This window comes from Agelaius phoeniceus, chromosome 9 (genome assembly GCF_051311805.1).
Source record: "Agelaius phoeniceus isolate bAgePho1 chromosome 9, bAgePho1.hap1, whole genome shotgun sequence".
Lineage (NCBI taxonomy): Eukaryota > Metazoa > Chordata > Aves > Passeriformes > Icteridae > Agelaius > Agelaius phoeniceus.
The window spans coordinates 2,054,103-2,066,961 of NC_135273.1; the positions used below are offsets into that span (position 1 = coordinate 2,054,103).

Below are 12,859 nucleotides of genomic sequence, written 5' to 3' on the forward strand. Positions count from 1 at the left end.
CTCTACAATAAAACCACCAAAGCCAGCATGAGAAGAACTTTACTCAGTAGTTTTTAAATTAATTGGTTTTGGGTTTTTTCTCGGGGGGTTGAGTAGTGAGTCTTTCCATAAGCTGAAGAAAGATAGAAATGCTGGAGACTCTCTGCCCTGTGGCACCCAGTCACCACTGCACGAGCATCAGGAAAAAGTAGGAGCATGTCTCCAACTGGGATAGCAAAACCTGGCCTGCTGGAGTGGCTCACTTGGTCTCTCTTGGCTGTTCCATGCAATACCTCCTTTGTTTGTTCCTAGCACAGCTATTTATATCACACACTCAACTGAAAGGCAAGCAGCCAAAGGTTTGCTTTTTAGGGTTAGTTTGGGCAAACACCCAAACCTCTGGATGCTAAACTCTCCAAACCACCAGGGTTTGCAGAATTAGGTTAGAAATCACACACAAATGGGCTTTCTCCAAAATCATTTTTGCACTCCATTTGTAACAGAACCAGTCTCTTGACATGTTTTTATATTTTCCTATCAAGATCTAACCAGGATATGAAAGCATTGAATACTAATGAAGAAAAAAAATGACAAGTTAACGTTGCCCAACTTGATTGGAAATACAGTGCAAGAAATAACATTGCCTCACGTTGCAGTGGAGGGAATACATCCTTCACTCGGGAATACCGTGTAGGATCTGGTGGTGAGGTATCAAAAATAGATTTCATTTTAATTAAACAGATTATAGAGGTATTAATAGAGGGGAGAGATCCTCCTGGAAAGAAGAGAAGTGGCAGCTGAGCCAAAAGAAATGTCATGAACAGTTTGTTCCGGAGGTTTCTGTAAGCCTAGAGGTGCTCCAAGGTCCCCATGGGACAATGTCCTGCCTGTACAGAGGAGGACTTGGCCAGGATGGCCTGAGCTCACATTTCCAGCTTGTTTTTGGCCCTGAAGACCTGATGCTCCACTTGGACCAATCCATCTTCATCGCTGGAGCAGGGAGAGTGATTCTGCCAGCAGGGACCGGGTCCTCGGGCGCTCAGCTGGGCAGCGCCGGTGAGCTCGGTGCCACGGCCCTCGTGTGCCAAGTGACCACCCAGCCAACTTGCCAGGCTCAGGCTGGCAGCCAGCTCCTGACAGGCACATTCCCAGCTGCTCTGGCTCGTGTGGATTAGCCAGAAATCTGAAGGAGACCACGCAGAGCCCTTTGCCTGGAGCTGGAGGATGCGCGTGGGCAGGTCCTGAGCAGAGCCAGACGATTCAAGGTGTGGTCTGGATGTTTTACCTTCTATACAGAAAAATTTGGGGAGAGTGGCAATATTTGGGAGGTAGGTTTGGGGAAAAGGAGCACAACTCCATCACCATCCAGACCCCTGCACAGCTGTTTGAGACATAAAATAAGGCAAGCAACCTTCTGCACAGAAAAAAATCCTTTAAAATCTTCCTGAGGTTAAAATATTATTCTAAATATGATTCTGAAATGTCTTTCTGTTTGAAAAACACCTAAAAGACACCTAAATGCTACACTTGAAGAACAAAGGTTATTTCAAAAAACATTATTAATTAGTAAAACATTTTGAAAACTGTTCTATGATTTGTTCTATAATTTTTCAAGTTGGGATATTCATTGAAACAAATGCTGTGAATGGCTCCCTTTTGAATGACTCAGCATTTTCCCCAAGGAAAGGTGTCATTCCACATTCATCAGCCATCCCTATCCTGAAACACCATGAAGCCCCACCATATGGAGCCCTGCACCCAGAGATGTCCTTCCAGCCAGGGATTTTGCCCAGCAGGCAGCTGCAAACCAGTTGTTGTTTTATTCTCCCACCAATATCTTTCACGTTTGTGTTGCATCCTACAAAACTCTCCTTTTCCCTCTGTTACACAAACCTGGATGCAGGAATTATGAGTTGAAACTGTTAGACAAGATACTGATGTACATATTAGCCCACTGCATCCATTCTCCTTATTAAAGATGAAGTCCTGTTTTATATATTTAATCTTGATTTAGTTAACATTACGAGTGAAAGACAAAATGCTTCATGTCTCCCTTAATAATAGATGTAACCAAGCAATATCCAGTAATACAGAATTGTGTTGCTTTTTAATCAAACTCTCCATTGTTTTCTTCTTTTAAATTACAGATGATGTGTTCCTTCCCAATTTGTCACTCAGCAATGCAGCAATTCCACAAAAACACGTATTTTTAAAAAACCCTGAGAAACATCTTGTAATATTCATGCAGCAATGCTGTGTCTTTTTAAACTTTCACTACCTGTGTATTTTAAAGCATTTTTTCCAATGCCCTTGCTACCTAATTTGAGAAACAAATCCACAGTCCCGAGCAAAACTGAAGGTGGACATATGTGTCCTTGTCTAGTCACTAATGTCCACTATGCCCATGTATTACAGTGGTTTATCAGCTCCCTCCTTTAAAGAATCTGACAGGAGCTTTTTGCCTTTGGCAATCCAGTTGCAGTCTCATTCTACATCTGTTTTGATTGTCAACCTAATTCTGAGAGCAGTCAAAAACCTAGTCAGATCTCTCATGAATATCTTGGCAGGTTATGGCTTATTTAGGCTACGAGTAGCTCTGTTGGAACAGCTTCCAAATATACTACAGATTGACTCACACAAATATAAATCCCTCAGTGTTCACAATTCCTTCCTGCAAACAATTAGGAAAACGCCTCATTGAGCAAAGATGCAAATAACAGTCTGCAGCACCTCCAGCAGGTTGTGCCCTGGCTTGTGCTGAACCTCCCTGCCTGCCTCAGTTTCCCTCCTTCCCTGCCTGCCTCCTTCCCTGCCTTCCTGGCTTCTTCTCTGCCTGCTTCCCCTCCATCCCTGATTCTCAGCTCCATCCCTATTTCCCTACCTTTTTCTCTCTCTCCCTCCCTCCCTGCCTGCCTCCTTCCCTGCCTCCTTCCCTGCCACCCTGCCTCCTTCCCTGCCTCCTTCCCTGCCTCTCCACCTCTATCTCTCCCTGCTTTGCCTCCCTGCCTGCTTCCCTGCCATTCTGTCTCAAATTCTGCCTCCATCCCTGTGTGCCTCCCTCCTTCCCCGCCTCTCCACCTCTATCTCTCCCTGCTTTGCCTCCCTGCCTGCTTCCCTGCCATTCTGTCTCAAATTCTGCCTCCATCCCTGCATCCCTGCCTCAACTCCTGCCTCCACGCATACCCCTGCCTGCACCCCTGCCTCCATCCCTGCATCCCTGCCTCCTTCCCTGTCTCCCAGGCTCTTTGCCCATCTCCCTGCCTGCCTTCCTGCCTCCCTGCCTGCCTCCCGTGCCGCAGCCCCAGCTGCACACGGGCTGAGCTCTCCTCCAGCTGCAGCGGCAGCAGCAAGGTGAAGCGCCGGAGCTCTTCAGGGAGGGGAGAGCAAATTAAAGCTCACTGCAGGAAAGTTGTGCCCCTGGCACTCTGCTCATGCAACAGCTGCAGATACAACAACGATCATCTGACATTCTGACATATACGTTGAGCAAAGCAGCGAGCGAGCCAATGCCGACACAACCTCGCGCAGGGCTCCGAGTCCCAGCCTTGAGCAAAACAGGTGTATGACATCCTGTTGCCAGTCTTCAGAGGTTATGGCTACGAGGAGAGACATCTGAGAGAGGAGCAGATGAAAATAACAAAGAAGGTTAAGGCTCGGGTTGACAAGCTCATTGATAATATTTTAGATGGAACAGACCTGCACGTTGACTACAAATTGCTCCTAATGTCTCCCGTAGACTGCAGGCCCCAGTCGAAGTGAAAATGGGCTCATTCATTACTTCCTGCGAGCAAATTTCTGCAAAAAGGAGCCACTGCGACCCAGAAACTCCAGATGTCCTTTGGGGCCCAGGCTGCAGAGCTGTCTTGGTGCCAGAGCAGCAGCATTATGTCGTGCGGCCTTCAGGCTTCCATGTAAATAAACAGGAGCAATGAAATCCTTTAGTAAATATTTTTGAATTTGGTGGAAAATCCTGTTGCAGCATTTTGCTTTTTAATGTTCTGAGACTAATTGATTATCTAATAGGAGGCAAGGACACTGCCAGGAAAGGCATTGCTCTCGTGTTAGCATCCAGGACGTGGCTCTTTGTGAAATTTAACTGGGAAAAAAAATTGCATTCAGAGAAGAATTTTAAATTCAGTCTTCTAAATTTTCACATTCTAGACATTACGGCCCAGAAACAGCACATGGGCTGCCATTCCTGGAAGTTCATTTCTTCAAGTCACATAGCTCCCTAGGCTAATCAGCCTTCACTAAGTTGCCTTATTTTGGGGGAAGAAAACACGTATTAAAGTGAGGCCACGTCTCCATAAAAGATGCTCGGAAGAGCACTGTTGGATATTAAAGTTAGCATCTGCTATTGTCTGGTTAACAATTGGCAATTACCATTAGTTTCCACTGTGGCTGATGGAGTCACAGATGGCTGATTGAGTCAAGTAAGTGCACTTATTCCTATGGAGGGGTGTGCTGTAGCAGGAAAATACTTACACTCCCATCACACACAATCCAGGCAGAAAGTCATGAGGCGGCTTCCAAAAAGTCACTTCCAGCTTGTCTGGCCTGTTTGAGATAAATCCCAAAAGATGCTGTAAAGAAGGGCTGTAAAAACAGAAAAAATGGGATCCAAACTGCAGTCAGGGGTTAATATACACAGAGAAAATCAATTTATTGTGACCTGCAGAGGTACCACTGTCATTACAGATAAAGCTGCTGGGAGAAATTTGGGTGGCTTCTGTTCTTTTTTAATAAAACTGGCTTGCTCTGCAGCACATTAAAAACATTCTGCTAATCACAATTTATCATGTTTAGTGGAAAAATCTTCACCACTTGGTTTGCATGTCCTTAATTAGAGATTTAATAAGTAGACAAGTGTTTAAACACAGTCACTTTGCCCATTAACATCATGTACCTTGGTTTGATTTAACACCTACAACTGCTAATACATTGTGCCATTCCATAATGGGACTTTTATGCTTCTCATAATTCCAAGGGATTAAATTCAAATGTGCCTTTCACATCTACCTGCTGGAATTCTGAATTCCTGATAGTTTTTACCTGATGTCTGTTGCACTTTTCACCTGAACAGATATTGAGATTTCTCACTGTTGTCATGGCTCAAGGGATGTCCTCAACTGGAGGACTGAGACAGGAGTTTTATTGTGGGTTGTCCTTTCCCAATAGGAGCATCCCTACCTTGCCATACCCAGAACCAGTCCAACACCCACCCAGCACTTAAAGATATTTAAAAATACCCATTTAAATCCCTGGCATTGCCGATGGGAGCCAGGCCCCTCCAACCCCCTGGCTTAAACCAATGTTTGGTGTTCCCACCCCAGGTGGCACCACTGCTCCTGTTACTGTGAGATCCAAGCTTTGCCAACCTCTCCCATGCCAAGCACAGCCACTCACAATTCCTGTAGCATCAAATCCTGCTCTTATCCTCTCTGGAACACTTTGAGGATTATGATCAGTTTCTTTGAGCCAGCGCGAGAGGATCAGCTGAGCTTGGAACAACTGCAGACAGCACAGGAGAGGCAAACAAGGCTAAGGCCACCAACTGGCTCTTGACCATCTCAGGGGAGTTTGGATCAGGCCCTGTGTGAATCCCAGGTGTGTTTTGCTTTGAAAAAACATTCCAAGATTAGTTTTCCAGTCCTGTTACATCTTCAGAGACTGCTGACATTATTGGATGTGAAGATGTTCATAGCAGGGATTTGGAACTAGGTGATCTCTAAGGTCCCTTTCATCCCAAATCATTCTGTGATTCTATGTGGAGACCTAGAAATAAAAAAAAAAAATTAAAAAATAATCAAACCAGTGAAACTCCTTTGTCTCTCTTATTTCTGACAAGCATTTTCAAACCACCTTTGCCAATCAGTTCTTAAAAAGCAGCATTACCATTTTCCGCAAAACTCTCTCTGGGTTGAGTTTACAGCCCGCCTTGCACAGGGAGAGGATGGGGCGAGGACACATCACACCCATGGCAGGGGCTGTGAGAAGTGATTTTGGTGCTCTTAGCCCAGTGCCTGGGCTCTCCTGCAGCTCAGAAATGCCAGGTTTGGCAGCGAGCTCAGCGCTCGCTCGCGAGGCGCGCGGGGAGCGCGGCTGAGCCCTTCCTCCCTCGCCGCTGCCTCCCTTCCCTCCACACTTCATTCATTACCAATAAAAAAAGGGAGAAAACCCCCAAATCAGGCTCACTGTCGAGCCATCCCTCCCATTTCTGAGGACGACTGCCAAGCTTACATGCAGATGATTTTTCTTGGCATCTTTATTTTTCGATGATGTTTTTTCAATGCTTAGCATTAAGCTGAAATATTGTTTGCCAGGGATCACTGCCCATCAGGTGCTTTATTACAGATGAAATTAGATTTCTTTACAGTTGCACTGGAAGAGGAGAGAGGGATTATGTGAGTAGCTTTTTAAAACTGACAATCATTTCAGGAAAGCAGGAAAAAACACACTACCCCTCCCTGATAAAAATTGTTTCCTTTATCTCTCCCAAATTAAAATTTGATTCAAACAAATAAATAAATAAATGGGGGGGGGCGGTTTGGAACCAGATCAATGTATTTACAGTACTGGAAATATATTTTTTCCAGCGTGGATATTTTTATTCCTACAGATTTAACCATCGGTTTGCTCGGTTTCACTCAGCAAGCAGCAGCCAAAACCCCACAGGTTTTTACAAGAGGATATTCCCAAGGAATAACTTCCCCAGGGAGAGGGGAGAAAAAAAAAAAAAAAAGAAATAACACAACCCTAAAGGTAAGTTTTGGGAACATTTGGTGCCAGTAAGACAAAGCTCGTTGCCGCGGTGCCCGGAGCTGGCAGAATTCCACGCGATCCCGCCCGGTGCTCCGCTGTGCATCCTTCTCCTGTGCAGGGAAGGCACAATAAACCAGCCAACATTGGCTCCCACACAAAACATGTTAACTTCGGGACATGCCAGGCAGCTTCCCAACCCGTGTAGGCTTTCAAAAGGGCAGATTTATTTTCAAAGGAAACTCCTTTTGCACGTTTCTCTCTGAAGCCGCTTTAAAAGGGTTTGGTGGGGTCTGGGTGGGGTTTTTTCTGAGGGAGGGGGAAGGTCAGAGATATTATTTTTGGCCTCTAATCCAGCAAAGAAACCTAAATTTTGCACCTGCATAACGCTAAAGGCAGAGGCTGGATAAAGCTGTAAATTGTTTAACAGCCAATCTGGAGAAGGAGCAGCGCTCAAAAACATAATACCTCTGGAAGGCTGGAGGCAAGATTCATTTAAACAGTTTTCACTGTCATCGATGTCACCAATTTGAAGCTTGTCTTGTTTACCGGATGAAGGTTTCACACTGTGTCAATGTTCTGCCAGGATTCGGCATTAAAATGAGCAGTTAGTACAAGTCAGCCATAAACATGGCAGATCTGTTAGACTGGCAGAAGCCACCGCGAGCTCCCTGGTGCAGCTTTTAAGCACTTGGCATGCTGCTAGCTCAAACTGGAGAGGGGGCTGTGAGCATCATTTGGGCCTGAGTGCAATGCACTTGAAATAATTACTTTAATCAGCAAAAGTTAATTACTTTAAATCATAAATTAATGGCGGAGCATTTGGCAGAGCCTGATGTGTGTGGCGAAGCTGTCAAGCAAAAATCACAGGTGAACCTGCGACCCTGTCTCAATATCACTGGATGAAAGAAAGGAGCTCACCTACTGTGCGTGCCACTTCTGCCACATTAAAAAGAACTCTTTGTAACAGGAGAACAGCCACCTTAAACTGTCACCTATAAAAAAGGGACTATAAACAAGCAGATTGCTGCTAAGCAGGTGCTGCTGGAGGAGTTGGCCCTTGATAATAATAAGATCTTAAAATGGCATCTGCCTTTATTTTATAGCACAATTGGAAAGATGGTTAAAAGTAATAAACCCAGCTGATATGTTTTATGAGTTAGTAGTTAGCAGTGTTTGTGGGGGAGGGATCCAAGATTTGGGGGGGGATGCTGAAGACTGGGAGCAGCTTGAAGGGGCTTTTAGGGGAAGGGAGAGGGCACGGGGCTCTGCGTCCCCAGCCCCACGCTCCTTAGGCTGCATTTCTTATTTCACCTGACAGCCACTTCCAGTTTGAGGCAGCGCCATGGAAGAGCCCAGGAAAGCAATGAAAACCCTTCTGCAAATCCATCCTTTACACCTGCTCCTTAAGGAAGAGCCCACGCTTGGCTTGGCTGAGGTTTATGTCATTGTTTAGGGAGACGAGGTGTGGTTCATTAAAAAGCATTTGGACTATTTACCCATTAAAAAAAATATAACAAACAGCTTCAAAATAAACAAGTTTATAATAAACATCTTCAAAAATTTGTTAATGAAAAGGGGAAGATAAGGCAAGGCTATGTAGCCACCACACTGAGCTCTGAGATCATTGAATCAATTCCTGAAATTCAGAAGAGAAGCAGAGCAGAGGATGTTTGGAGAATATTGAAATTGGGAAAAACACCTACAGAATTTAGGAAAATAATATAAAGTTAAATCATGCCAAAAAGAATTTGGTTTCTTCTGGGGGAAAGGGAGAATGTTTGGACTTAAGGTCATGAACATATTCATGTGTAGGGCCATCTATGTGTTTAATACACCCATTAAATATTGATATGAATACTAACATATCCATCAAATATAATTCATTCCCTAAATTAACTTTAATTAGAGAATAAGACTTTCTAAAGGAGGGAAAAAGCTCTGGGTACCTCAATACTCTGAATATTTTCAGGGTGATCCAGCAATCCCAGTTCCATGATGCCAGTTCATTAAGGGCAGCTTGCAGTCTGCTCAGAGCTGTCTATGACACCTAAGGAGAAAACAAAGGTGAAAAAGTGTTATGGACTGCATTCAATTCTATGAAGTATTCCCACAAAATACATCAGGATAGAATTTTCTTTTTTTTACTGGTACCTAAGAAAACCTCTTTATCTCCCACCCAACCTCCTGTCTCGTAAAAAGCCCCCAAAAGGGAAGAAGGACTTTGCAGAGCATCTCTCAAATGTCCCCTACATCTGCCACGTGCTCTGAGTGCAGCCCTGGTGACCTTGGATTAGAGAATTCCCCCAGGGAAGATGTCTCAGACCCTCCAGCCATCCCTCCCATCACCAACCTTCACCCACTGCTCCTTGCAGAATTCCCAGGGCTTTGGCTTTGGGACACAGCGTGTGGAGCAGACCCCTGAAGCCAGAGGGGGCTCCTGCAGATTCACTGGGTGGACATCACTGTATTTTAAAATACTGTGTTTAAACTTTTACTTCATCTGGGAGCGACAAATTCCTAAATTTGTATAGGACTGCTGTTCTGCCTCTTTCTGGTGAGCCTCAAAAATATCAAGTCAGATATCCCAAAGCCTGCAACTGCTTTTTTTTTCCCCCAGACAACCTCCTACTGCAATTTTGTCCCTCTCCAGTGTGGAAGAGGAGCCATCAGGAACTTCTGTTGCCAACAGCACTGTGGAAAACTGTTGATTTAGGCTGTGCTGAGGTTTGCTCTGCAGCTCAATAACTCACAAGTGTCCAAATGAGCTCTGCATTGACAGCATTATTGGTGCCCCTGCTAATCCTACAAAGCACACCAAACTATAGAGCAGCATTTTGATTAAATTCCTCAACTTTCCATGATCCTAGATGCTGTTTTATGCATGACCTTGAATGCGCATAACCAGAAATTTTCAATTCACAGAAACCTTCTCTTTGCAAAATATGGTAAGTGCATCAGGAGTGGATGTCTAAGTAACAGCATCCAAAATTTAATCAAAGATTGCCTTGGACAACTGCAGAAAGTCAGGCTCTCCCTCAGTGAGATAGCTTGCCAGAATACTCATTGCAGAGGTTGCCAGAGAGGTGACTGAATACACAGGCTGAAATTACTTCCCTGGGCTTTCCTTTGTTCCACAGAGGTGCTAAAGTTTTTAATATTACAGTTTATTGTAGATGTCCTTTTAGTCCTCAGCACCTCGGGTCAGCTGTGGTGGGTCCTGGGGTTGGGACCTCCAGTGGTGCTGAGGAGAAAACATCCCCTAAACTCCCTAAAAAAAAGGGTACCAAAGATTCCCAAAACTCCAGAGCAGGGAGGAAACTGCACAGACAGTGCCATGGGGAGCAAGGAGTGGGGGCTTTTCCCCAGCAGAAACAAAACAGGCCCTGGGGGAGAATTATGAGGGAGTCACTGCCACCAGTACAAGCACCAGCTTTTCCACATGAAATAATGGAGGAAATGAAATTGTTTAGCCAACTGCAATTAAATCATGGCAGGCCAGGTGAGCACCCTGGGTGCCACACTGAGCTCTGCCCCACGGCTGGTCCAGCCAGCACCTCCCTAAGAGCAGCAGATCCAGTTTTTCCATCTCCAAGACAATACAGCCTCGAAACACCAAGCTTAGCCTGGAAGGTGTTAGCAAATCCAAGGGAATTTGGATTTCTTTATGAGCTCCTCAACACATAAAACCACTCATGCTCTGCAAGAAGCTGGTCTGCTCATCTGGCACGGAGCTCCCGCAGGTTCAGCGTGCAAAATTCGTTTGGAACAATAAGATGGAGCACAACAGTTTGTATTGTGAAACCTCAGATTTCTTCAATATTTACATCTGCTGGCCCCAAATCTCTGCTCTGCACCCCTTGTCCCAGGCCCTGTCCCTGGCAGGAGCTCAGCACACAGTGGCACTGATGTGCAGGGCCAGGCAGCTGCCAAAGCACGGAGAGACCCGGAGCATCAGAGCATGCAAACCTTCCAGCCAGCAGGCACCACCAGGAGCAGCAACCTGGAGGGACAGGGAGCATGGAACTGTGCTCTTTCACAGTCATTCAGGGATGTTTCACCCACTTCTTTATTAGTATTCCACCCTAAACACTCACTGAAGCAACTGGATGCTAAGAAAGGATGGACTTAACAGAGCATTCATTTTTTTTTTAATATTTTTTCGTCCTCAGCACCCAGGCTGTTTCAAATTAAAGAGAATCTGGCTTCAGGAGTCGGTGCTATTTTAATCATTCCAATGTGTCCAGTACGGGAGATGAACTCAAAAGGTGAATATTAAAAGTAGTTGTGGAATTCAGTCATTTCACGAATGAACACATAATAGCCAAAGGCAAAACCGGAAGGCAACTTCACTTCCAATCAGTGTTTTCATTTTATTGAAACCAGATTGGAATTCCTGGAAAGAAGCCTACATATCACATCTTTAATACTAATTTTCATATACTCCAGTAAAACTGTCAGGGTGAATCAGTTGTTGAAGAAAGCTTCCTGTATAATTTACAGATGTACCTCCCTGTAGCCTGCGATTCCGTCCTGAATCAGAAATGTGGTTTTGATCACGCTCGCACATTTCCTCTCACCTGTGCAGGTTTGCCTCGGCTCTAATTTGATTATTAAAATGGGATGTTTTATGGCAAAGCTGGTGATAAAAGCGAGCCAGCTGCTGTGTACCAGCCAGGCTTTCCTTGCGTGCTGCTGTACATCCCCACGTACACCCCGCAGAGGAGCTGCAGGTCTGAACACAGACACACAGCCCCAAATCCATCTTCTCAGCGTGGAACAACCCTGGGAAACCAAAGCACTCTGTCTGCTTGATGCAAACACCTCCCTAAAAACCATCAAAGAATCGATAAGCGGCATTTCCAACGGGAGATATCTACAACCCTTGGATGGTGGCTGTAAGAGCCTTTCCTCCTAAGCCCCACCACAAACCCAGCTCTGCGCGTTTGAAGCGGGGGCCAGCGGGGCTGGGTGGCCACCAGCCACAGAGGCCGCTCCGTTTCCCACTGATAGCTGCTCTTTTGTGTTTCCCCACGAGCTGCCAGGCTGCCAAATCCCCCTGCCAAATCCCTTCCCTGCAAAGCTCGCAGGAGAAAGGAGGGCGAGAACACTTGGGAGCCCCCCCTTGTGTGTGTGTTAATTCCCTCAAGAGCTGCATTATTCCCCCACTGGGAAGGAGGGATGTGGGGTTGTTGTAGGGTGGCTCCAGCTTTAGGAAGTGTCAGCACTTCCATTAAAGCTTCGTTAATCTGGAGTTTGTAACTCATCTCTAAAAATTTGCTCAGGCTGCAGGAACTTGGCAAACAAGGAGTGTTTTGTGGATTTTTGTTGTTATCCCCCCCCTCAGTTGTTAAAAAATCCATGGTTTGGCTGCTTCTGAAGCATCTTTTGACATGTGTATAAAATGTTTATTAGTTTTAGACATTTTTGGGCTTGTAAAACTCAAAATTATCTTCATTATTAAAAAATGAAATTTAAGGAAGCTGGAGGGCATCTCCAGAGACTTTGACACAAATCCTGATGAGGCCATATGTATAAATAAGAATTTTCTTGTCCCAGACCTGTCTCCACCCATGTGCTTCACAAAATCAGGGCTCTGCACTGGCACAGGGAAAATTCTTCGGGAAAAGTGAGGCAGCACCAGGTGAGCTGGTGAAGCCATGGACAGGAGGTGGTTGTGCATCCCAGCCTGCTCCACAATTGGATAAAGAGCCCCCCAATCCCCTCCCCATATTCCAGCATCACAGCATCCAGCCACAGGTGATAGAAAAACCTGAGCAGAACATTAAAATCTGGTATTAAATATTGCAGTTTGTACTTAATCTAATTGTGGAGGAGGGAGGAGAGAAAGTGCAGGAAAATAGCTGAGGAGCCAGTGGTTAACCAGCCAAATAGCACAGACAACGTGTTCCTTCAGCCAAAACCTCAGTTTGGCTTTTTGGGGTGAAGATGTGTTGTGTTCTGGCACTGGGAGTGGGGTAGTGGTGTCCTGGCATCCAACTCCCACCCCTCAAAACAGCAGGATGCTGAACAGCCCCGCCCCAAAATAAACCAGAATACACCCAATCCAACTTCTCTTTGCATCTGAATTTCTGTCAGCACCATCTATTTCAATCCTTGA

General features: G+C 45.4%; 1 long non-coding RNA gene across 1 annotated transcript; it reads right to left on the reverse strand.

The window, feature by feature from the left end:
- Positions 1–3,247: 3,247 nt before the first annotated feature.
- LOC143694815 (uncharacterized) lies at positions 3,248–6,333 on the reverse strand. The gene is made up of 4 exons (XR_013183533.1): positions 6,220–6,333; positions 5,386–5,754; positions 4,465–4,575; positions 3,248–3,883 (listed from the first exon to the last, which is right to left on the reverse strand). It is a non-coding gene; the product is annotated as an uncharacterized LOC143694815 (long non-coding RNA).
- Between the last annotated feature and the right edge of the window lie 6,526 nt (positions 6,334–12,859).